Source organism: Papaver somniferum, chromosome 2 (assembly GCF_003573695.1).
Source record: "Papaver somniferum cultivar HN1 chromosome 2, ASM357369v1, whole genome shotgun sequence".
Classification (NCBI taxonomy): Eukaryota; Viridiplantae; Streptophyta; class Magnoliopsida; order Ranunculales; family Papaveraceae; genus Papaver; species Papaver somniferum.
In genome coordinates, this window is record NC_039359.1 from 72978825 (window position 1) to 73003920 (window position 25096).

A 25096-nucleotide genomic window follows, 5' to 3' on the forward strand; every position below is an offset into this window, starting at 1 on the left:
ATGTACGTCTGGCACACACGTTTTGGCAGGTTTGGCATGTTTGGCATGCCGATTGGCATGTTGGCACGGGTTTTTTGGAAACCGACTTAGTATGGCAACCTCTTTTAAGGCTGCGGCGGTTTTGGAACAACCTAATTGGTCAATGAAAGTAGGGGGACGGCCAAGCATGGGAGTCCCTCCCCTTTTAGTGCGCGTGGCGGCTTTAGAGAGACCTGATTGGTCGATGGGAAGTGGGTCCGGAAAGCTATGGAATGACCACACTTCTAGTGCACTGTGGCGGATTTAATTCCTTAGTTTGGCTAAGCATAGTTTCAACCAATGGGTCTAGTGTGCTGCGCGGGGCGCGAAACCCTAATTTTTGTAAGTTAGTCGGGTTTATGAGCCTTTTATGAGTTATTTATATTTTTTTATGCTGCCACAAAAATCCTTGTTTACAGAATACATCTTGCTTTCCGTCTGAGCATTTTGTGCAATGGCCTTAGCTTTGGTACTTGGAGGTTCATGCTACTCTGCTGCGAGCAAACATAAATCCGTCATGCCATACCGATGTTAAGGGTTCTTCTAGGGAACATATCACAAGAAAAGTACTCAGCAGGCTCTGGCATTTGTGAGTAATGCAGATAGGAGCTTATACACTCATTAGGCTCTATACTAGTGAACAATTCATATAGTATCTTGAGTCTTGTATTGGCGAGGTGCTGAAATTTACAGGTCATCTGGGATGGTTGCTACAAGTCCAGTCTGAATAAATTTCAAGTAAATATATTGAACCGGTTCAATAGGTATGTCAGTGGAGACGTTGACACTCATGGATCCGTTTCCTTACAAAGTGACGTCACATCATATGTATGGTTTTACAATTTTAACCATAAGCTAAAAACCACCATCAACATTAAGTCCCTTGCTTAGCTCGGAACAATGGCATTGTTGCGGGGTAAGCATAAGATGGTGACGGACAAGGATAAAATCGCAACGACAATTCACGAAGGGATTGTCATGAAGATTTGGCTAACCTTTGTCGGGAGGCCTGAGGAATCTGTGACCCTTGCATTGGTGGCTTTGCATACATTCGTCTAGTACATGGGTATTGGCATCAACATTACAGCTTTGGCTTGCTGATCGGCAAAGGTGGAGCTGCATCCTGGTCCGCGGAACGGGCACTGGCTGGCTTAGAAGGGTAGATGGCCCTGGATATGGAGCGGACTGCTGGCCGGGACGCGGATTGCTGGCGCTGGACATAGAGCGGACTTATGGCTGGGATGCGGAATGCTGGCGGGATTGGCTTGGGACGCAGACTGTTGGCGCAGGCTTTGGGTTGGTGGAGATGGCGCTGCTTTGAACCGCTAAGATAGTGCCATTGGCTTGGTGAAGATGGCGCTGCTTTGAACGGATAAGATGGCGTCGTTAGCTTAGTGAAGATGGCGCTTCTTTGAACGACTAAGATGGCGCTGCTTTGGCTGGTGAAGATGACGCTGCTTTGAACGGCTAAGATGGCGCCTTTAGGTTGGTTTGGCCGTGGCATTGCTGGCTTGGCATGGAGACGTTGGCACTTGGCTTGGCCGTGCGCTATCTTGGCTTGGCCGTGGTGCTGTCTTGGCACGCTTGGGACGCCGAACCGTTGGCTCGGCTCGGGACGCGGAGTTGTTGGTTTGGCTTGGCCGGGCGCGGGTCTGATTGCCTCTTTCCATGCATGGCCAAAAAATAAGAAACCTTCCCCTATTCGAACTCCAAAAGGTGTCATGCCTATAAAAGGCGTCACCCCTCCTCTTTACCTCGTATTATTGGTTTTATTTCCACATCTTGGAGCTAGTGGCAGAGCGGTAGCAATGAAGCAGGCGAGCATATTCCAGGTATGTATTCTAGCGTTTCTTCTTTAACTTGTTCTTTTGTGTTGGTGTAAACCCTAGCAGGCATATCTTCCGTAAGTTTGTAGAAATAATTCAGTATGAGTGATTCCTCTTTACCAGTAGTACCGAAGTAATGTTAGCCACCTCATTAGTAACGAAGAAAACGAATATTATGCAAAGTAGGCATGCACGGGCGGATGACTGCTATTAATTATTTTCCCATGAAAACCTAGCTTTAGGGTTTCCCTTTTCTTTTGCATTCGTGAACATAACTTCCGTAGTGGGATGCACTCTTCCCTTTTACCGAGATCACACCTCTTATTGCTAGACACGGCTCTGGATAAGGGCGTGTTTTCCGCGGCAAAATACGGCTTGTTGAAGCGAGCATCCGTCCTCATTCCTTCGGATATGCGTGTTCCTTTTGGCCATGTGTGCTATGACTTGTGACCAAAATAGATTCTCCGCCGGTGATAAAGTAGGCTTCATGCACTCTCTTTTTTTTAGTAACTTTTCTTTGTTTTGCTCCGTTATAGTTATTTTGAAGGAAAAAGCAGTATAAGAAAATTCTGTTAGGATGTTACCCGAGAATAGTCCTGCCGCTATGCCGAAAAACGTTAGCAACTCCAAGCCCAACACGGATCACGAATTCTTTACACAGTCTGTCACGGTTAAGAGAAACCATCCAAAATATGTGGTTATCCTTCTGAGCGGTTCAGAAAATGAAGGAGACGCCCCATCAGTTCGTCCAGGGCGCATGATAAGATTTTGTCTTCAGAAAAATGAGTATCCTGCTTCTCCTATTGACTTCATGTCTTGTCAGAGTCCATTGCGTTATTTTGATGAATAGATGCGGTTCATGATAAGTTAAGACTGTGTAAAAGGCAGTCTGACCAGGGCGCAGATCATCAATGCGGTCATGGCTTCCGCAACACTTCAAATCAGGAAGGACATAGTGGGCTTGGTCACTTTTATCTCCAGATGGTGTAAAGATACTCATACGGCCATATGCAAGTGGGGTGAAATGACTATTTCTTTAGAGAGTGTAGTTGTCCTGCTGAATCTTCCAATAACAGGGAATCTTGACATCACCTTGTCTGATGAAGAAGAAGAAATGTGCCTCACTCTTGTTGCTAAGACGGCAGGGTTTGTTCAGAAAGATTACAAAACGAAGTGCTTCTACAGTTGGTGGGTGTCTGAATGGTTCTCGAAAGACTTGGAGCCGGATCAAATGAATAGTACATTCCACGTTGTGGCATTTCTGGCTCTGTGGTTATCCAGAGATATTCTTGATGACGGTTCTGGCAAGAAGAAGATAAGACAGGATCTCATTAAATTCACCATCATGTTGGCGAAAGGTGTCGTTCTTCCCATTGGTGGCTTGTTTCTTGGCTCTTTGTACACCCATTTGGATCATCTGGTCACGAACATGTACGCTTCAAATGGTTATATGAAAGTGGACTCGTATGTCCACGTTGCTTTTTCTCCAAACATGGTTGTGGGAGCATTTCATAAAATATGCTCCCAAACCGTCGTCTTTACTTCCCGAGTCTTGTGGTGGTTCCAGAATACTGGCTGGTTGAATAAGCGTCCAAAATCTGGATCAAAGCTCATTGACTTTCTTGAAAATGCCTATGTCGTTAGCTTTCGTCCTTGGGCTCCAGTCCATGTGTCCATAGTTCAGTCTAACACTTTCGTCACTGCTCCGAACTGGACTTTGCTTTATGTTGGAGAGAATATGAGCGTGGGATAAATCATATTCATGCGAAGTTGTACGCCCGGTCATGTGCCATCTTTCTTCAGAGGATCTTATGAGGCAGTCCCCTATAACATTGACAGGGCTTCTCGGCATATGGGTTTCGACCAAGGGGTCCCGTTTCTTCATCAATCGGCGTATCCAAAAGAATCGTTGCCAACTGATCTTGATGCTATTGTTCTTGCCGGGTAAAAGCCTCCCTTTCCTGCTCTCAGAAATAAGTCCATCGACGACCTCCAAATACAATGTGTTATGCCAGGATGAGTTTCTCGCCGTTCATGGATTTGTGAATGACGTGGTGAAATATCCCCGTGGCAAGCCTTCCCCTGCGATTTTAGCGTAACATCCATTGTTGAGGGAGATTCCTACGGATAAGCGGAAATCTACAAGCACGGATGTGGACAGTCCCCAGGAAAAGGAGCGAAGGTCGAAAAACCGTGCCGGCGGCTTTCAGTCGGATAAGACAGCTCTGGTGACCTTTAATTCTTCCAACATACAGGTACGTACCACCTTCTTACTGACTTAGCTGAGTTGCACAGATATTTTGTTCAGTTGTTGAACGTTTTTCCTTGTTTTTGTAACTTAGGGTCTTGACAGCACGAACGCCTTTGCCAGACTTGCACGTAGTCAAAAACCGACAACTAAGTTTCCTAAAGGTGAAGAAGAATCCGAAGAAGAGGAAAATTCGGGATCCAGTGATGATGATGGAAATACTTCTGAAAGTAGCGCCGAGTCTTCCTCCAGTGAGTCCGCGAATGAGTCGGTAAGTTTCCGCATTCTTCTCCTCTCATTTTTTTTGAAACAAAACTAAACAGTAATATCGCAGGGAGGAACCGTTTCTGAAGATGGCCCTGAGGTGGAGAATCGTCACGGTGAAGATGTATCTTTGACCCCAACCTTGGAAGCTGATGGGAAGTGGGGCCGGCAAGCTAGGGCGTGGCCCCACTTTCAGTGCATTGTGGCGGATTTAATTTCCTAGTTTGGCTAAGCATAGTTTCAACCAAGGGGTCTAGTGTGTTGCGCGGGGCGCGAAATCCTAACTTTTGCAAGTTAGTCGGGTTTATGAGCCTTTTATGAGTTATCTGGATTTTGTATGCTGCCACAAAAATCCTTGTTACAGAATGCAGCATGCTTTCCGTCTGAGCATTTTGTGCAATGGCCTTAGCTTTGGTACTTGGAGGTTCATGCTACTCTGCTGCGAGCGAACATAAATCCGTCATGCCATACCGATGTTAAGGGTTCTGCTGGGGAACATAGCACAAGAAAAGTACTCAGCAGGCTCCGGCATTTGTGAGTAATGCATCTAGGAGCTTATACACTCATTAGGCTCTATACTAGTGAACAATTAATCTAGATGCTTGAGTCTTGTATTGGCGAGGTGCCGAAATTTACAGGTCATCTGGGATGTTTGCTACATGTACAGTCTGGATAAATTTCATGTAAATATATTGAACCGGTTCAATAGGTGTACCAGTGGATAGGTTGACACTCATGGCTCAGTTTCCTTACAGAGTGACGTCACATCATATGTAAGGTTTTACAATTTTAACCATAAGTTAAAAACCACCATCAACACCTCCAAGAAATACCTTATTTGAAAACACCGAAGAGGAGAATATGCAAAAAATATAATCATCAAGTGGCAGAACAGGTATCTTCTTCAAGGATATCTAGCTTCAAGTCTCAGCTGACGCTCCTCTATTTCTCGTGGCGTGCGATAACTGCGCTACTACAAGAGGGAGCCAAGAAACAGGTCGGTCAAACCTTTAACCATTATTATTATTTCCCTGTTTTGGGTCGTTATGGATGGTGCCGTCACTCAGAGGTGTTAGCTGCGAAAACAACATGCTGGCCAGCACGCGTGGCAATTCCATCCACACTATTTGCGTACGATGTCTTTCCATTTGATGGATGGTCTAGGAGAATCAAGGAACTTATTTTCGCAAGAGGGGTTTCGGATCCTTTTCCGATTCAAAGATTTTGTTCACTCATTAAAGACGTGAAACTACAAAAGCTGAATGAAATAATATTACTTGGCGAAGCCCTAGCTCCATCATATAAATGAGAAAATAAAAATAAATCCCTGAAAGCATCAAAAGCGGCTAAATGCCAAGAAGAAATAGCAAAATAAAAATAAAAAAATAGTCGTCAATGACAAGCAATGACGCCTCCATCAGAGCTTTTTCAAACACTTTCCCCAGCACCCTCTCCGACAGCAAACATTTCATCCAGAAGCTGTTTCAGCAACAGCTTCAACATCCCATCCAGAATTCGTTTCAGCAGCGGTCCCGGCATATGTTCCCACAGATTCTCCAACGGATTCAACATATGTTTCCACCGTCTCTCCATATGCCTTGACGGCATCCTCAGCAGACGCTCCGACTTCCCCAACGGCAGTTTTGGTATCCACTCCAGAATTGTTTCAGTCTCGTAAACCGCGTCGAAATCTTCCTCAAGAACTTTTTCAACATCCTCTTGAGGATGCTCCGTCTCGTCCACATCAGGATCAAGGATTACGATACCATTATGGACGGGGTAATTAAACTGGCTCTCACCTAAAAGTCTCCTGGATTCAGTCCCTCGCCGTTTCACTCGAGAGGCGAATCGATCAGCCCTGGCGCTGGTTTGCGGAGAAAATTCATCACATTGAGACTCCCGACGCGCTGGGATGCTTCATCATGTCTCCACTTATCCTCCATGTCCATCGAAGCCATGAAAGCCTGAACACGTACCCACACGATGCATAGATGGGTGAGGGACATGCCTTGTATAATCTCGTCAGCCTCACGGAACAAAGAATCGATTTTGTCTAATACCTCCTCATGTGAAGAAAACTTGGGTTTGTCGACTTCAAAAAATTTCTCTGAAGAGTCAGAGGTACGGTCATCGCCGGAAGATCCCATTATATGCTACAAAAAAAATTACACTATGTCTGCATCGGCAATCTACATGATGAAGAAGACAAAATGGAGAACTAGGAGAAGAGACACAAGACGGTACCTGTGAAGAGGATGGACGCAATTCTATGATGATCTATATGAACGAAAGGTTCAAGATCGCCTCTTATATTCAGCATATTGATGAAGCCTAAGAAATAAAACCCTTTTACTAGCCGTGTATTAAGGCTTCGAACGCGGGATACTAGATGGATTAGATATCTGTCTATACGGGATAATTAGGGTTTGACATCCAGGTCAGCAGCTATCCCTTCCATTCCGTGACCTAGCCAGCAACATCTTCTCTGCTTCACAGCCAGCCAAAGACCAGCGCCATCTTCTCCGCTCCACAGCCATCCAAAGCAGCGCCATCCTCGCCATTCGAAACAGCGCCATGGCTCCAGCACTCCGTAACCAAAGCAGCGCCATCCACCTTCTCGTAGTCAGCCAGCGCCCGTATGCGGACCAAGTTGCAGTGTCACCTCTACCGATTAGTATCCAAAGTTGTTGCGCTGAATCCAACACCCGACAGCCGAGCCAAAGTTATGCAAAGCCGCCAAATGCAAGGATCACAGATTCTTCATGCCTTCTGACAAAGGTTAGCTAAATCATCCTGACAATCTCTTCATGACTTGCCGTTTTGATTTTATCCTTATCTGTCACCATCTCATGCTTACCCCGCAACAATGCCACTGTCACGGGCTAAGCAGGGGACTTAATGTTGATGGTGGTTTTTATCTTAGGGTTAAAATCGTAAAACCTTGCATCTGATGTGACGTCACTATGAGTAGGAAGCGGATCCATGAGTGTCAACCTCTTCACTTGCATACTTATTGAGCCGTTCAATATATTTACATGAAATTTATCCAGACTGGCGCATGTAGCAACAATCCCAGATGCTCTGTAAATTTCGGCGCCTTGCCTATATTAATTATTAATATAAGACTCAGTGAGTACCTTTCATATGCTATGTTCCCCGACAGAACCCTTACTATCAGTACGACATGACGGATTTGTGTTCACTCACAGCAAAGTAGCACGGATCTCCAAGTACCAAAGTTAAGTCCCTTGCACAAAATACTCAGTCAGAAAGCGTACTGCACTCTGTAAATAAATAATTTTGTGCCAGCACATAGAATTCAATCAATTTTGTGATAACTCACAAAACTCATGAACCTTACTAATTTACAAAGTTAGGGTTTTTGCGCCTTGCGCAGTATATCAAACCCCGTCAGTCGAGACTATGCTTAAATAACTAAGCAGTTAATCCGCTGTGGATTAGTAGGAGCAGGGTCCTACCCAAAATCAGAATACAAAGAATAATGGGGTCGTGGGGTAGGGGCAGCAATAAAAGGGAGCGTGGCCACGCCATAGGCTATCCAGCGCCGCTTGGCCACGCCCCATGCTACTCAACCAGCCCTTATTCCTTTATCGACCAATCAGGTCGCATTAAACCTTCCACGTGTACCAAAAGGGTAGCCGCGCCCGTGCTTGGCCGGCCCCCTACTTTCAGTAACCGATCAGGTTGCTCTAAACCTTCCACATCCTTAAAAGAGGTGGAAATTGTGTCAAGAGGTCGCCATACTAAGTTGGCTTTCCAAAACCGTGCCAACATGCTAAGGGCATGCCAAACATGCCAAAACAAGCATGTCAGGCGCACATGCCAAACGGCATGCCAAACGCGCCACTTACCGCGAAAGCATGCCAAAACTTGCCAACCCACTCTCCGTGCGTGACCAGCTTCACAACAGACTTCAATTTGGCTAGCCTAAACCTTAGGCGCGGCCATGCTCTAGTGATGGTAGAAGAAACCCTAATTTCTAATCGTGGCACAAAACTATGCCACCTCGGGCCCGCAACATGCCATATATGCTAATTAGGATTTCGACATGCCAAACCTAATTTAGGCAAAGTTTTTGCGCCAACCGAGACAAACAATGTTCCACAGAACATGGGGATCAATGTGGCCATTGAGAATGATGTTGCCACACTACATTTGAGTCTAACACCAACATGCCAAAATTTCAGTGGTCATGGCTACGCCAGGAGCCACTTGCACCATCGTGCCGCTGGCATGCACAAACTATGCCAGCCATGTCGTAATGCCGCTGGCATGCACTAAAGGCGCCATTGTGCCACTATCAGGCGCCAACAGAAGGTAGCCATAATCAACGGATACCCTTCTTCATGAGATGAAATCTCAGCCATGAAAGTTCGCACTAAGCTGGCAGGCTTGTGGCAAGTTTTGGGGGACCAGCCGCCTAAATCTAGTGGCAATGGATACTCCAGGCGCCACTTGCACCACCGTGCCACTGGCATGCACGAGCCATGCCATCCATGCCGCACTGCCACTGGCATACACCAAAACGCCACTGTGTCATTATCAGGCGCCAACACAAGGTAGCCATAATCAACAACTACTCTTCCTCGTGATATGTGATCTCAGCCATCAAAGTTTGCCACCGAACTGACAAACTTGTGGCAAGTTTTAGGCGACCAGCCAAGATGATCCTAATAGCATCACATGCTATTTTCCTACGGAAAACCTCTTGATTTTAACTTGACACACGTAGCAAAGTGCTACATGTTTTCCACGAAAACACTCGAGACATCAAACATGTCACAAGCTTGGGGATATTCATCAGGGTATTGGTCTGGCGGTTTACAGCGTGCGGCGTGCAATACGCCCGTAACAAGAAAGTGTCATAAAGTGGGGTGTAAACGGATCCTTCATTATGGAAGCATAATTCCTGAAGTTACACGTTACTCCACTCTTCCACCACTCAATCGTTTTCCACTTTCTACGAGGCCAGGGTACGTTTTATTACGACTTGTATAAATAGGTTTCACCTATGTCCACCATACAACAAGTTTTGGTCGGAGAACAACATAGTATCCAGAAATCACCTGGTAGCTTTCCATTCTGCTAGCCAGTTCTACTTTCTGATACAAGTCATAAGAAACCACACGTTCAGGATTAACGATTCTAGTCTCAACACTTTCTTCGCTTCCCTCCCTAAGACTAACCCTTCTCCATCACTTTGTGACCGAAGCAAGACTGGAACGGCCATTTCTTGGTTTAGGCCAGGATTGTACAAATTGATCTCTCGAATCAAAAGTACTCCCGTGCAGTACATTGTTTAGGGTTTAGACTCGTTTCTCATCCACACACACGAGTTTTCCAAAACCAGCAGAAACCGTTTTCACCCTCAAACAATTGTATAAAAGATAATGTTGATGAAGTTATTGCAATGCATTTGGATTGATCTTTAAAATTATATTTCAAATTACAGTTTTCCGACTTTCTTACCAAACATCTTCTTGAAATTTAACGGAAAATGGAAATAAGAAAAAAAAGGTATACTTTAAAAACAATGAAAAATGATTTTTGAATTTTTTTTTTTAAATGATATCAAACCGGCTTAAGTTATTAGGGATAGTTGTGGCCTCTTTTCTTACTCTCTATCTTTTATACTTCCCTTTGTATTAGTATCACCTTTCAATTAATATCGCAGTTCATTTTATTTTAATGTCAAGGATGATTGGCTCTGAAATTTCGGGAATGAAAGAAAATGATTTTTGGAAAAGTGTTTTTAAAAATCTCATAAAACTGACTTAAGTTTTTGGGATAGTTGTGGCCTCTTTTGTTACTCTCTATCTTCTTTTAAATTCTATATACATCCCCTTTGGATTAATATCACCTTTGGATATTAACGTCACATTTCACCTTGTTTTAATTTCAAGGACAGTTGGCTCCTAAACTTCACCAATGAGAGAGGAAACTAAATTTTTTGTGGTTCCACTACCACGTTTTTTATTGGAAATATGTATTTATTTATCCTTCTCTATAAATCCCAAATTCCAGGGGTGTCAACTGGTCCTGTCACGTCTAGATGGTATATACCAAGACCAGGCCCGGTTATATTCCGGTTTCGGGTCTGTTTTTTAAATTGGTGGAACTGGAACCTGACCCAATAATACATATCCTCCTCTTCTTTATTCAAAGATATATTTTAATACAAATACAAAATTAAAGTTATGTTCTACCAATCGTATAGATAAACATTTGAAATTTAGGGAAAAAAATAGGAAATCTAAAAGAATCAATGTTAAATTAGATAAATGTTGAAACCTAATAAATGGGTATCCGTTATCCACAGGTACCCTAAGGGTATATCCAATTGACCCTGTAAAATCTTGGGTCCCAGTCATATATACCCGTTGACGGTTATCTGAATTATCGATGGATCCAGTTTTTTTCTTTAGGTACTCATTAACGACCTACCTAAGTTATCTGATATCGTTGAAGGTAAATATCAATCAAGATTTTGGAAGATGAATACCTCTTCAAAAGTAAAGGAATACAAGAGTAATCTTATAATTAGTTTAATCCCGTCTAGGGATTCACGAGTTGACTCGTATGATTCATGTCATTTAAATGCAATTCGAGTTGAACCGTAACTCCACGACCTTTTAGCGTTGACCAAGTCAACCTCCAGATTTGCAATTTTATGATTTCCACTTAAAATTTGAATTGTTAATAAAAACTTGGCTTTTGCAGAAATTAACATGAACCCTCCAGGTTGTAAGGGTGCAGCCTTTACCACTGCACCACATTGGTTATCCGTGATAATGTATAACGTCTTTTCAATTTATAAGATCAAAAGTCAAACTTATTAGTTTTGCATGTTTTATTTAGTTCAATGATATTTATAATCTTACATATTAAAATATAACGATTTAGTAATCATCCAGGTATCTTCAATTCACGATTCAATTCACGATTTAAAAACCTTAAGATATGGGATATCAGGAAAAACTTATGTTTGGCCTTTAAGTATCCCTGCTGATTCATCTCATCATTAGGGAAAAGATTACCGTATTAGGTTCAACTCAACGGAGGAAGTTACCTCGATTAAATCAATAGGTTTCGTCTCTCTAAAGCATGGTATGTTCCTTCTGCAACGAAAGGACTCGTGACTTTAGTCATGATAATCATCGCAAAACACTTTCTCAATTATGGACTCATATCTATGAAGTAAGTTTCAAATATTGACGCAAGAGACTTTACTTGAAATCACAAGTGCAAAGAAAACACCATTAAAAGTAGATAATAACACTTTTATTATCACTTTGTGAGGGTGCTTATAGAAGTCGATCTTTCTAATGAAACTTTAGTGGAAAGAGATGGTTTTACTTCATGACGTACTTCATTTGAAAAAATTATTTTCCTTTTGCAGCCATCTTAAGTTGATTGAATACAACCATGGTGAATCTATGTGTCGTCCTGGATTAATTATAACTGAAAACGTTGAAGAGAATGCAAGAGATGAAAACAAAGATAATTAATATTCAACATGTTGCAAAGCCTATGTAAGTATGTAGGAATTTTTATTGGCAACACCAATTTTCCTGGTCCTCATCCATACTTATACTTCACATGATGATATCAAATAAGTGGTTGACGCTAGGAAGAATTGGACAATAGTGATTGTTAGGGTCAAGATAGACATATTGTAGATCCTAACTCATTGGTTCCTCATTGAGTTGGTGAATAGTGTGTTATCTCTAGTGTATTCTCCTAGATACGAAATTTCTAATGCATGAGAGATCGCCAATGTAAGTAAGGCTGAACTTGAATTTTTTCAGCAAATAACTATTCCAGCTGCAAACAAAATTATTGGGGAAAAAGTTTTACCCCCAAAGTGGTCAAAAACCGTTGATGCTAAGTTTCACTAGTTGGTGCAGGTTTCCAGTATATGAAGCAAATTTAGGTTGGGGAGAACCCATATAGCCAAGTATTTGTACACCTCCTAAAAGCAAATCGTATGGATAGTGTCACTCCTTCATTTTGAAAGAGTGACTACCAATTAGAGCAAATTAGAGTCTACTATGGGGTCTTTCAATCCACTTCCACCCCCAACTATTATCATCATGTTTCAAGAGATATGCAATTCAATCAATTTCATCATCTCCCTCTCTCTGTATTAAAACTCAAAAAGAACAAAACATGAAGAAAAAGAAAAATCAAACAAAAATTACAGGCTAAGTAACAGATTATATATTGACTCTGGTATGAACCAACGATCATTAGTATCGATTACAGACTTTAGTATGAACCAGTTAACAAATTATAAACACAAGTAGAGTGCACGTGCGTTGCACGTCGGCCACTGAGTTTCAAATACGCCTTCGTCCCGTTGAACCATTTGCTTAACATGATACCTGCCAATACAATGACAATAGATTATATGGCAATAAATTTTACAACTCAGTATTAGCAGAATTCTAATCAAGAATTGGTACAGAAGTCATAGAACAACCCACCAACAACAAACGATGAACATCTCAACTTGGGTACAGTACAAATAAGAAACAGAGCATGATTTGCTAATGGCTGGAAAGTACGGGTCGGTATACACACATGCCTGCAATAAAAGTAAATACCAAATGCCTACAATAAAAGTAACGCCACCTACGATATGGAAAGATAAGACAGATAATAAGAGCTTTTGCAGTTTCCAATCTGTTTTTCTTATGAAAAAAGAGATAATCCAACTCCAAAACACTAACCAACGTAAAAATGGAGAAATATGTATACCAAGATCTTTCATAAGGTCTGCAACTAAGAACTTCTTCTTGCGACTATTTTAAAATTTGGCCATCTTCCCAAGCGCCACAAACATAGACAGTTAACAAACATGCAAATAGTTCAATTGTCTTACTTCTACAGGGTTGCACTTCCATGATAAATTGACATGATCGCAATCTTTCATACCTATAACAAATTAAGCTAGTAATTTTAGTCAAAAACGAATTCAACTCTCTAAACAAAGTCATATGCAGTTTATGGGACACATAAGGTTGCTGATGTCTCACCCATTTCACTGTTGTAATTTCATTTCTGATAAGGAGCTCACAATTTGGTCTTGAGTACCGATTCTATGGCCTATGACGAAGGAGAGATGTAATGCTAAAGCAGCCCTGCACATATGAAAGCCAATGTTATTCATGCTACCATAGGCTAGTTTATGAGTCCATTCAAGATTTAGCATATGCCTCAACCATAATCATGACTGTTGAGAGTCTTTAGACTGACCCTGATAATGTAAAACAAAATTACATTAAAATTTTTAGGATAGACTCTTATTAAGAATATTTCATAAGCACAATATCTCGATTTCTTTAACAAAATTTACTCACCATGAATTATATGCAAAGTTCCAATTGTGGACATGCTAATTTAAACTCCATAATAATGTAGCATAATCTCCATTTGAGTAAATAGTTGAATTTGTCAAAGTCTACATAGATGCAGTTGCCCACCTTACAGTCAGGTACTAAAAATTAAGATGACCCCTTATCTTCTTTACAGTTTTTCACAGATTCTTCTAATCATACAGAAACAAAAGACTACAATTAGCTAATTTCCAAATCAATACAACAACGCAAACAAAAATAAACTCGACCTAATCTACAACCAAATTCCCCAATCTATAATAAAATTTACACAAAACGTCAATATTTTCAACCAATTAATACCGTTGTCTAACAGGATGGTAAGAAAATCACAACAACAAAAAATGTGGCCATCCCAGAATAGATAGTTTCAATTTTGCATGCACGAAATCGAAAATTGCCGACAAAAGTTCAAATACCAAAAAAAAAAATCAATCAAAATTGATAAGTTACTTACTGAATTGCGACATGGAGCAAAAAAGAACAATTCTTGATGAGCAAAGAATTTTTGGAGGAAACAGCTTATTCTCCCAATTTGTTTTTATAAATCTTCAATTTCAACTTCAATTAATCCGTTGGAAGAAGACTCCATTACTTAATCAGTTTCCTGTATTTGATCTCCGTGATGGTGTTTCTGGTGATAATGATAATGGTGGGGGTGATGGTGCTGCTGGTGGCGATGGTAACGATAGGGTGGTGATGGTGGAACTGAAGAGGGAATAGCGAAAAGAAAGAGTTGTGTTTTTTATGTAAATGTATAAAAGACGGAGGGGTATTTTCGTCGAGTAACGAAACATTCACACGAAATTTGCTTCTGTGACAGGAATCTTTTTCAGAATATTCCGACATCTAACGGGTCACATTTAAGATTATAGATGAACTAACGGTTCATATCACTTAACTTCTGAAATTCCATGGATTCCTTGCGCTCATTAAAGGGGGGGGGGGGGAGATGACAATGTTTGTGTTGTGAGGTAGCCTGGACTGACTTCTAAGGTGGAGTTTGTTGACAAGAAATCATTACGAAGTTTCGAAGAAGGTTGTACCAGTCGGCTTCGGAGAGTTGGGTTCCTGGCCCCAGACGGATTAACATGGGTGGTTCCCCACGGTTATCCCAATGCAGTATGTGTTCCCTCAAACGACTCCGGTCCGAACGGATGCTTTTCAAAACATCATTATTTTCCTGTTCGTGTGTTGGTCAGTTTGTTATTAATGCATAATTCACAACAGCCCGTCTAGCTCAGTTGGTAGAGCGCAAGGCTCTTAACCTTGTGGTCGTGGGTTCGAGCCCCACGGTGGGCGTTTTTTTTTTTGTCATTTTTTCCCTTGCTTGGTTTCTGAAATTTGCCATCAGGTATCAGTTCCCCTTTGGGGCCTAGAATCCCAAAGCATACTCCATGATAGAAGATGAGACAGATTTTATAAAGAAAGAAAAATTAATGAACCAACAGTCAGTGTGATTCTACTGTATGTAGTACGCATCAAAATAAAATATATAAACAGTCTTTACTACACTCATAACAAAAATCCGAAGGAGATTGGGGTATATTCAGATTAATTAGAGTATATTTAATGAGACAAAATTCAAGACATTTTGAAGAAAAAGAAACCATCCCTTAACCTTGTATTTTCTAAATAACTAATATACCCTTATTTAATTAACATTAAAAATTCTGATTAGTTTAATTAATTGAATTTAGATTAAGATTATGAATTCAGTAGATTAAACCTTTAACTCGTCTTACAAGTTCGATTTCGATCAAAAAAATTGGTTTTGAAAATGTGAAAGGTCGGCAAGGTCAACGTTTGAATAAGGTGCCGGCGAAATACGTTTTAATAGGATGCCGACCAGATACATCCGGCATGGTCATTGGATGAATAACATGCCGACCGTTTTTAGGACGGAAGGGTCTTTGAATGAAGAATATGCTGACTATCTTGGGCCAGCAATCTTACGGTCGGCATGTAAATATATCCTACCATGCCGACTATATGATAGGCGGCATGGACATAATTTGAAACAATGCCAGCTGACTTGTAGTCGACATGCTAAGGATTTGTAACCTTGCCGGCATGTACTTATACCAAACAGAATATGGGAAGATATAATTCACTTTATTCAAGCAATTTTGGTTACGACATTGATTGAAACATAAAATCCAACTCCTTGTCGACAGAAAAACGAATGCACTTAGCATGCGCATCAAGCCTTTGAACCCCTAGGAGACCCTAGTGGACGAGTTATAGTCTCGAGAGGGTTTACATATAGGTCTACCTACAAAACCTATACAAAAACTTCTAAAGCCATCAATCTTCCTCCGATGAAGACGATACAACATCCAAGTTGTCCGGGTTATCCTCCGGGATTCTATCTGCCAAGAAGTGATAGCTTGTATCAAAGGCGAATGCTTCCCCCTTTACTTCCAAGTAGCGCGCTTTCACGACTTCGTGTTACAAAAACAAGGTTACATTTGTTAGTGGTGTTTCGTTGGAAGATAACACAACATGGGGTACGTAAAAAAAACCACAAAATTACTTACAAATTGTGCAATGGACAAGGTGAAGGGGTGAGTGTTAAAAATTCGAGGTTGGGGAGCTAAAAAAGCAAGTATCGCATTTTCGATGACTAGGTGCCTAACATGGAGTTGTTGAACACTTCCTGCATTAGGATTCCCAAATTCTTGGTTAAATTTGTTGTGTAATTTAGCCCAAAAGGTTGTTGAATCTTCCCTTTCGGAGGATTGACGTCTAAGTCGATTTTCCGCATACTATAATTTCGTGATTGCCAAATATTCATTTGAATCAAATGAAGCCATTGTTGTGTGTAGAGAGATATTGGGTGAGTTAGATGGAGTGTATGATGATATGAGCCTTGGAGAGTATATGCAAATAGTTGTGTGTTATTTTGTAGAGATAAGTAGTGTACAAGTCAATCAATGCAATTGTACTTGCAAAAAAATCGAATTTTGAATTCACCGGCGCGGTTTTGTTTCCACAATATGCCGACCAAGTTTGGCCGGCAAGGTCTAAAGTTGTTACCATGCCGACCTTATGACCTTTAGGCATCGGGAGTTGGTTTTCTTCTGAATAACCGCCGGAAAGGTATTTGGTTATTAGAGTGCCGGCTATGGTATGTCCGGCAAGGTATGAAATTTATTACCATGCCGACATTATGAGTTTTAGGCATCAGGAGTTCATGCAATTTTCTATTTAACCGTCGGAATGGTATTTGATCACTAGAGTGCCGATTTTTATGTGGTCGGCGAGGAACATAATTTTAACCATGCCGACTTTATGATGATTTTTAGGAATCAGGAGAAGGTATTTTCTGCAAGACATAGCCGGCAGGGTCGATAATATAATACCTTGTCGGCTTCTTAACAGCCGACTTTATGATGATTTTAACCATGCCGACTTTATGATGATTTTTATGACGAAAGTATTGTACTTGTGTACAAAAACTTCCACATCATAGACTCTTTAATGGTGCTCAAGTACTTCTGAGTTCAAAAGGTCAAATTAGAGCCGAATTGGTTTAGTCAAATTCTAGTCAACTATTTGGTCAAGACCCGGTCCATTGGGTTGACAAGGTCATGGTTAATGAATATAAACATATATGGTCCATTATATATAAAATATTCATTCCCATTGATAATAAGTTTAAAACTATTAGCATATGAGCCCAAAACATATCGTTAACCCTAAAAATTGAAAAACAATATTCTTTCAATTGTTCTGATCAACAGACAAATGCATCATAGTCTGATCATGATGAAATATGTACAGTAGATTCAACACAATGTTTTGACAAATATATTAAAATTTCAAAGACATCCAACGGGTAGATAAAAAGATATATATGACGCCGTATGACGGTTCCAGTTCACGTTTCTGTGAACACAGCAGGAAATATCGCGTACTTTGGAGTACTTTCCATCGTTAGATCTTTATAAAATTTGTAAAGTATCTCCATGAAGATAAGTTAAATCACATATAAAAATTACAGAATAATCCAACGGTTAAAATTTTAATAAACCTAGATTTTTAGACGCTGTTATAATTAGGATTTTCTGAACGAAGACAGTTCTACTAAAATCGTACTCTGGAGATTGCAACATATTCCGAATTGATTGAAATTTTAATGGAGTAAATAAAGACTATTTGGGTTGAATATACTGAATTTGAATGAAAATCTAACGGTGAAATCTCTATATTTGATAATCATGCTTTCGTGGAACCCTAATATATATACTATGAAACGAAATTTCTTTGTTCAAAAGAAATACCTGGTAACGCATCCATGCAAAAAAAATCAACCAATCCAATCTAACTCTGCGGTATAACTTCGCTCATGATAATGTGTTGCAGTAGAAAATATGGAGAAAATAAAGAGGCATAGATAGATTTCTTATTGATATGAATAACCCTATTACATATCTATAGTATCATTTATATACAATACGAATAAAACTCTAGCTATTATATTGGGATGCACATCCGTGAGCTAAAGCCATACAACAGTTTCAATCTTTTATTTCTTAATATTGTCCGTTCTATGAAAAAATTATTTCCTAATATTGTCCATTCCATAAAAAAAAATTAAAGATTTCTAAACGTATAATGATGGTCGGTGAATATTATTGCGACAGGTAAATATGGAGATATCCAAAGTAGCTATCCAAAATTTAATAAATTGCATGAATTTTAAGATATTGCTTGATGTTATTTCAAAGTTGCATGAATTTTAATATATTGCTTAATATTATTACCAAAATGAAGGTTTTTTTTTCCTTTTTGTGGTACCTTAAATTTGGTGAGTCCTGACTCTCTATTTAAATATCGCGAGAGAAGGTCAGATTTGCTTCTTTTCACGTTGGTTCTTTTCTAGTTTTTTTTCTTCCTATTCTATTTCTTGCGCTTTACGATTTTGTTTTCTAATATTTTTTTCTTTTGTTGTTGTTTGCTTTGCGTGTTTCTCGAAAATATAGTAGTTGCTGCTGATTCCGGAAATGGGAAGTGATTTTTTTGGATATTTATGGCGGTGAAATAGACTCACGCAAGGTATTTGGTGTTTTGAGATTCTTTTTTGATTTTGTTTATTCCAGTTGTTTGCGATTTTTCTTTGATTTTGTTTATTACAATTGTTGGTGATACTTTTTATCGGTTTTCATGGCTGTGCCGAGGGGATTAATTCTTTTTTTTGTTCTTTCCTTTCTTTCCATCTTGCTTCGCTTTTGTGGTTCATAGCAAATAGAAGGGAACTCATTACATGGATAAGGATAATACATTCTTCTTTATTCTCCTATGATTTTCTTTGTCTTTTTCTACGGTTTCCTATAATTTTAATCCTCCTATTTTACTTTTATTGTGGGTGTAGTTAATCAACAAAAAATGAGCCGTAAAGGAGGAGTACCTGATACTGAATTTTAACGAGAAAATTTGGCGACACATTCACCTAGAGCGTTGGTTTTTCTGTACTTCAAATTTTATTATTATCATTGGGTTTATTTCTGACTTAGATTTTGTTTGTGCTGCATATGAATTACTAATAGCTGAGAGTTTGTCATCTGATTGCAGTGAATTGCAATATCACACAACCCCGGTACTGCAGCAATTTGATTTACAAAACTCAATAGTCCACAGAGCCATATTTTCGACCAAATTAAAGTAAATCTACGGAAGAATATCCCAAACTCCCAAACTTAACTGCTTAACCACTTTCCCACTTTCTTACGTCTTTTTTGTATTTAATACTTTCGCACAAATGGTTTTGATGTAAATGCCAACACTTTTTTCTTTGGAGAACTCGAGTCTTGCGTCTTCTTTAATTTTGGTATACCTCTTTATGTGAATTGTGTGAAGTAGTTGAACGGAGACTCTGATATTAGTTGACGTATCGTCATGTGTTGCTGCAGCAAGTTACCGACTTAATCGTGATGTCCGTAGCAGCACAAATTGGAGTTTTCAGAACCTTCCATTAATGGGTAATCTAAGTTCTTTATTCCGGGAATAACAGTAACAATGCAGCAACAACAGTTCTTAAACGCAATTCAAGGTAATTTTTTTATTTCATCGGGTAAATTTGTTTTCTAAGTTTTTCTTTTTGTATACATTAATCAGAAGGATTCCCCCCCCCCCCCCCCCCAATCTGGGATAGCTCACATGATACTCTATGGTGGGAAAAAAACAACCAAAAACGGTGTAAGACGAGATTACCATCGTAGTCGAATATTTATTTTTTTGATAGTTAATGGGAGGTAAGAGGTTTACAAAGAATGAATACTGATAAAACAATACGTAGCATATTAAAGGGATGGAAAAGGTTCACAAAGAATGAACACAAATTTACAAGCAGGTTTGGACCAAAGAGGAACATAACAAAACTATAAAAATTGAAATACCTATACAAACTCTTGAAAGAAAGTTGTATATACAAGAAGACTGACAGGTAAAGACGAAACTCAAGGTCGTTCAAAACCAGAATTTTCGATCGAAGCACGAAGTGACGAGCGATACAGTCAGTAGGTAATAGTGAATTTCATCTTCTTAATTAGATTGGAGGATATATAATATGCTTAACTGTTGTTTTAAACTCAATGTGATTGGTTTTACTTTTCGTGGTTATAGGAAAATATGCACGGTATACAGAACGGATATACTTTGCTCCAAACTAAATGGGAAGTGGCTACTTGGTTGGCCAATTGGAGGATTCCCCTTTTCTCAGGGTCCATACCATTGTGCAACTAAAGTAGGCAGATCTTTTGGAATAGAGATTTTGGATGCTCACTGCAAAGCTTGCACATTAGTGGCACTAATGGAGAAGCCAGGTTATGGTATTATAACACATCTGAACGAAATGCTCATCTTACCATGGTTATTGGTTGATATTGCCATCGGTTCGTACTATGACCGGTCTAGACCTAAATATGATTAGTGGTTCGTCAATACCTTAAATACTGCCAATATTGACGTCAACCACTGAATCACATTAGTTTGTCGCACCCTTTCTTTTATAGTGATGTAGCACGCCAAGTGAGATATACGTATTCAATTGAAAGATGCTAGACATACCGAAGTTTTACACTTCCTTGTGTCCCGAAGGGGATCGAACGGGCGTGCATAGCATCTAGATAGGGAAGGGAAGAAGAGTGGGCTCCCCTTCCTCTCACACGGTGTATTTGCAGGTTTTTTTTCGGTTTGTTAATCATTTTCGTATTGAATTTGCGTCTGATTCAGTCTTCTTTAATTTTTGGGCAATTTTTTTTGTAAAAAGTTCCCTCCATTTCTAGTGAACTAGCTATCTCACACTGGTGTCTGTGGATCTTCAGTAGTTAAATATGAAAAATTTGTTAATCTATTATTTTTGTTAATTTGAACAATACACTATGGAGATACACCGGCTCCAAAACATGATAACTAATTAACACAAAAATATTATGTCATCAAAAATGACCACCAAATGTATCTGGATGATCTATATGGTAATCCCAGAATGGGTAAGTATTCAGTGATAAGAACACAAACAAAAAAAATTACTAGGATGTCGTCAATTATAAAGAAAAACTGATTATGCAAAAAAAATTAAAGAGATTAAAGATTCTTTATAGACGAAAACAGTTCGATCATAGTGTTATGTCATCACCCTTCCCATCATCCTTTACCTTTGAAAACTATGTAAATGCATCGGTACAAGCTATAGTCCATCGTTCTGGTGTAGATATGAGGAATCTCTTAATTTGTGGTATACCGTTGGATAGTGTAAAATCAAACTGGGGACATTATTTGGTATCTTAATTTCTTTAGGGGTGCAATCTTTTTTGAATTTTAGTTAGTTTGCATGTCTCTGTAAGTCCGCTCCCCTCGGAGTTTGGTCTATTTGGAGTTTGTGTTGTATACCTTTGGTGGTTCACTTGGCTTACTTCTTGTGACTCTGTGAACATTTTCCATTCAATTTTAATCTTTGCATTGGAAAAAAAAAACGGTTACGCCACTCTTCTGTTTTAAAATATTGTAACTGATTATTTTTTGAAGGGTCTATTAGTTTTAAAATATTATAACCGATTATTTTTCGATGGGTCTATTAGTTTTTAATTTATTTTCGCTCTTGGAAGCATTTGTATAAAAAGGCAATAGAAAATTGGAAATTACCAATACAAGACTCAAAGCATCATTAGAAATTTGAAAAGATCATGTGTTTTATTTGAAAATGGTAAGTTATGTCGGCTATATAGTCTGAAGCTCTACCTTGCATTTCCTTAAAAGGTAAAACAACATGTAGGGGAGGCCTTGTGCACAATCAGTCTTCTCATCATCAGTTTACAGTCTCGGCTCATTTTATTTTCTTGCAAACCAACTCGGACATTAGCTTATTGATTTTTATTTATAAGAAAAATACTATGCTTACTGATTTGTTACCAATATTCCATAAGCAAGAAACAGACTTGTGCATTTTACGGGTGAGAAACTAGTCTAGTAAAAACAAAAGAGTACAATAACAGTGGAAATAAAAGAATTGTGGTAATGTGTCTAGTTGTTAAGCCAGTCGAGACACTGATCTGAGATGTCTGACCAATTAGGTTCAATCCAGCTGCAATGCAAATTCTCCACATAATCGCGGTAATCTTTAGCAGAATGCTAACTCCCAAAAGAGTAATACATTCCTGTATCAAGAGAGTAATACAAAATCCCTGCATTATGCAACCTCGGAAAGTAGATCTTGTTCTCCAGACGACTAGTTGGAGCCATTGCTGAGATACAAGATGTAGTGCTAATGCACAACATATGCCGCCCCAAATGTTTGACTCCAACCCAAACCATTTCAGCATCGTTGAATCTAAAAGTACGGACCCATTTTCCCAGCTAATGCCTTGCTCTACTTTAAATATACCAAAAGTTCCATTAAGGTCCAAGCAATAGAAAGCTCCGCGGTAGAAAACTGGATTGTTGAAGTTTGGCATGAAATCGACATTTTCCATTATGGGAGGTAAATAAATGTTATCGAAGATATCATGTGTCCAACATTCATCTCCCCGTTTGATACAAAAGATTTCAACCGCATCCCCGGTTTCTTTACGAATGCCAAAGACTACGCACTCTGAAGACGTAGGCAAGGACGAGAATGAGATACCTGTGAAAGCATACCAATACGGATCTGGCAAGTTCGGAAGTTTAATGGTCGATTTCGTGAAGGGATTGTAGAAGAACAAAGTCCTGCCTTTCGACACGAGCAACCACCCACCTTTTGAAAAGTGAATTCTAAAACCATTTAACAGCTCGGGGATGTTTATAAGGTAGTTCTCATTATTGTGCATTGGATTTAAGAAATTGTAGACAGCTTGATGCTTGGGAAAAACCATCCATGGGGATGAATCTGTGGTCTGCACTGTCCTAGTAGTAGATGAGGATCTTTTGAGATTTAATATCATCCGGTATTCTTAACAGACTCCACGTAAATGTATGTAGTCCAAAGTATGCAGATAATTTGATATTGACCATATTATATCATTGTTAAGCATGATCCAGGGCCTTGCTTCTTCACTATCCTCGTTCTCACCATCTTTATCTACGGTTTCCTTTTCCTTTGCCTTGATAACTACTTCATGCATGTATTCTTCCTTTCCCGACATGCGATCTATTATTCTTCTATTGCCGTTGAACCTTTGAGTTGCAGAAATCATCATCCATTCAGGCGTATACCATGGCGCTGGTAGATCGAGACATGGTAAAGAAAGTAAAATACTATCATCTTGAAACTGATATTTGTACAAGCTCATTTCTCCCCGCTGTGTAAAATACACACAACCCTTTGATAAACCCAAGTCCGACGCCATGCAAGACAGTTGTGTATTATAACTTAAAAAGAAGACGTAGTCATCCAAACTTTTCACGTCTTCCCAAGTCATTGAAGAGAAATTCAGTTTTGATACTACAATGCTGGTTACACGGGTTTGGAAAATACCTCTTGGAATGCAACTTTTATAAATTCTGAAAATTTCACCAAAAAGACTCTATCCAATATGCGTCGAAACTATTTTCCAAACATCCTGCTACCACTTCATTTGTAGTATTGTCATCTAAATAAGATCACTTACAATAAGGATTTCTCCATGATCAGCTTGTTCAGAAGAACTATACTGTATTGTTATCTCCAAGTGGGCACTGTTCAAACACATTACATATAACTTACTCTGGAAACAAAACATGAACTACATCAGGATACTCATGTTTTCTCCATTCTTTTTCACCAGGGTGACAATATATAAGAATGTCGGGATTTTTACCTCCATCGTAAAGTACGTAAACCATCGAACTATAATCGACATTGTCTTCCTCCTCAATCTGAGGAGGGGAAGACAAAACACAATCTTTGACAGAACATCCACACACTAGATCCGGTTAAATAGGTAAGAGTATAGTTTCTAGTGATACGGGATTCCATAGAAAATACCTATTAAAATTTGGGTCTTGCACAGCGTAACAAACACTGATTAACCATCCTTGATGAGAATTTTTCTTCCAAAATATTTTTTTACTCATCTCTGGTATGAATTTTCTGAAAGATTTGTTATTATCCAGACGCTCAAATATATCACAAAAAGTTTGGTACTTACCAACTTGTTCATGTGGGAAAACAAGCCATGGTGCTACCTTTGGTGATGGTGGGAGTCTACATTCACTTCTCTGATTTGATAACTCTGATTTTCGCATGGAAGCTGAAGAGATTGATCTGACAAAGAAGAGGAGATTGGTGTGAAGAGTTTGAGAGCAACAGAGGAACCCTAACTCTTTCAATAAATCGTGAATACCGAGGTGCTATTTACAAGGGAATTGAGTTTTAAGAATTGACTTACTTTACCCTACCTCCGTTTTCAATAAGGAAGTGATTCCTAACCCGAACATAAAATTATTTTTGGTTTATTTACAAAAACTATGAAATTCAGGAAAAAATATGTACGAGATCCATTTTTCAGTCATTGCTACAAATAGATGAAATCTCAAGAAGATTGAATCATGAAAGCTGTATTTTTGTGAAAACTTGGTATACATGTGAGCAGTAGTTAGCTGTGGGGTTTGTAATCTGAAAACAGAAGTATGTTCACGTGCTAGCCATGAACCAAACTGGCTATACATGTGAGGTATAAAGTAGTAGAAATTAACGATTAATCCCAAAATAGTTGGGCTTTAGTCATTTTAGTCCTAACCTCTAAAGCCTGGTACTAAAAAGTCTAAATTTACATAATTTGAAACGAGTCGGTCCGTTTGTGAACGAGTTAGTCCAAAAGGTTTTTCTTTCATGACAGAAATACCCATCAACCATTTTT

At 39.4% G+C, this 25096-nt stretch overlaps 2 long non-coding RNA genes and 1 other non-coding gene across 4 annotated transcripts; 2 read left to right on the forward strand and 1 right to left on the reverse strand.

The window, feature by feature from the left end:
* Positions 1-12573: 12573 nt before the first annotated feature.
* LOC113353524 lies at positions 12574-14647 on the reverse strand. 2 transcript variants are annotated; one of them, XR_003361350.1, is made up of 6 exons: positions 14233-14647; positions 13740-13927; positions 13416-13520; positions 13138-13314; positions 12864-13011; positions 12574-12761 (listed from the first exon to the last, which is right to left on the reverse strand). It is a non-coding gene; the product is annotated as an uncharacterized LOC113353524 (long non-coding RNA). The 2 variants fall into 2 exon arrangements; XR_003361351.1 differs by lacking the exon at positions 13740-13927 and having other exon boundaries at positions 14233-14642.
* Positions 14648-15004: 357 nt separating this feature from the next.
* On the forward strand, positions 15005-15077 carry TRNAK-CUU. The gene has a single exon. It is a non-coding gene; the product is annotated as a tRNA-Lys (tRNA).
* Positions 15078-18915: 3838 nt separating this feature from the next.
* LOC113353525 lies at positions 18916-20858 on the forward strand. Its single transcript, XR_003361352.1, has 2 exons — positions 18916-20300; positions 20403-20858. It is a non-coding gene; the product is annotated as an uncharacterized LOC113353525 (long non-coding RNA).
* Positions 20859-25096: the final 4238 nt, after the last annotated feature.